This window comes from Sinocyclocheilus rhinocerous, unplaced genomic scaffold (assembly GCF_001515625.1).
Source record: "Sinocyclocheilus rhinocerous isolate Xijiao unplaced genomic scaffold, SAMN03320098_v1.1 scaffold449, whole genome shotgun sequence".
Classification (NCBI taxonomy): Eukaryota; Metazoa; Chordata; class Actinopteri; order Cypriniformes; family Cyprinidae; genus Sinocyclocheilus; species Sinocyclocheilus rhinocerous.
The window spans coordinates 636,108-637,780 of record NW_015652285.1 but is presented as its reverse complement, the minus strand read 5'-3'; positions in this window follow the sequence as shown (position 1 = coordinate 637,780).

Sequence of the window (1,673 nt, the reverse complement as noted above, 5' to 3'; positions counted from 1 at the left end):
TACACCGTGTCTACACCTGACGCGAGCGGCGCAGCGCAACAAAATACTATGGAACTCATTATAATCAGTGATGCTGTCTACACCATCATATAAATACATATCTATGGTCTACACTGGATGCGGCGCGGCACGGCACGACACGACAAATCCCAGAAAGAAAACTGCTGCTGCGTTCTATTCATGACGTATTGACACAAATTTCAAATGATTTTCAACGGTCGCTTTGTCGCGTCCAGTGTACTAGACAGAGGACAGACTTTAGTTGTTGCAGCGCAGACACGGTGTTACTCACCTATTGAGAAGAAACAAAGCAACCTTGGCTTCCATAGCAGGCCTTCCGCTCCTTGAGTTCTCTCCAGCGCTGGAAAGCTGATCCGATATTTACACGGGTCCTACTTCTTGCCTTAAGCCTTCTTTTGTTCCGCAGACGTTTTCCTCTTTTGTTTTTTATTCGCCATCTCTATCTTTCTGTCGCTCTGCTCGCTAATGTCCGTCCTGAGCGCACTGAACCGTCTCTCCTCCACATCATGGGTAGACATGCCCCTTACTGCTGAATGGCTAGTCGGCCCGAATCAGTGTTCTAAAGCGTTTTTGAAAAATCGCTTACCCCACTTGTAATCGCAGTTTTTGTCCTAATCAGTCGCGACGGCAACACGTTTCTATTTCTGCGACGTCGCTGCTGGAACAACAACATACAAACTATGAAATGAGAATCTCAGGTACTGATTATGTGCTTCATTCAATGTTTAATGTGTCTAATGTGAGTTTGAAAATCATATTGCGTGACATTTATAGTCATACTGAAAGCAAAAACAGATAGTTTACCTATTGAAAATAAATTTAAGCATGTAAGTTAAAACTGCGAAATCATTGCGAACCAACAAAGATGGTATGAGTCACTCAGTATGTACTTTTAATAATGCTAAAAAGGTTTAATATTTATGAATTATATTATAAATTTGGCCATTTCGAGTGCAGTGCGCTTCTGAATGACTGATATTTGAGTGATTTTGTCGAATCGCGTTGTCGTGTCGCGTCTGGTGTGGACACGGACTAGCCTACATTTCCACTGGCTGACACAGTGTATTTTGGGTACTCGATTCTATGCCTGACTACCTATCACTTTTTGTTTTCAATATGTCTGAATCAAAATACGTTAAGTAATGTTTTGTTTCGTTTTTAAATTACATACTACATAGGCTGCCTACAACATCACAAAACAATACGAAGTTTTAGAAAAAAGGCTATTGATTAGATAAGACTAAATAAAAGTTTAGAAACATCTTTGCATGAAGTAAAGCGCTGTCCAGTTTCAGGAAAAAGAAGACAAACCTGTCACTTGAGCGGTACCTTTTAAAAGGTAATATGTACACTTTTTATATTAAAGGGGTCATATGACGTTGCTAAAAAGAACATTATTTTGTGTATTTGGTGTAATGAAATGTGTTTATGCGGTTTAAGGTTCAAAAAACACATTATTTTCCACATACTGTACATTATTGTTTCTCCTCTATGCCCCGCCTTTCTGAAACGCGTCGATTTTTTACAAAGCTCATCGTTCTGAAAAGGAGGTGTACGCTGATTGGCCAGCTATCCAGTGCGTTATGATTGGCCGAATACCTCAAGCGTGAGACGGAAATGTTACGCCACTTACCATACTGTGATGCCCTGTC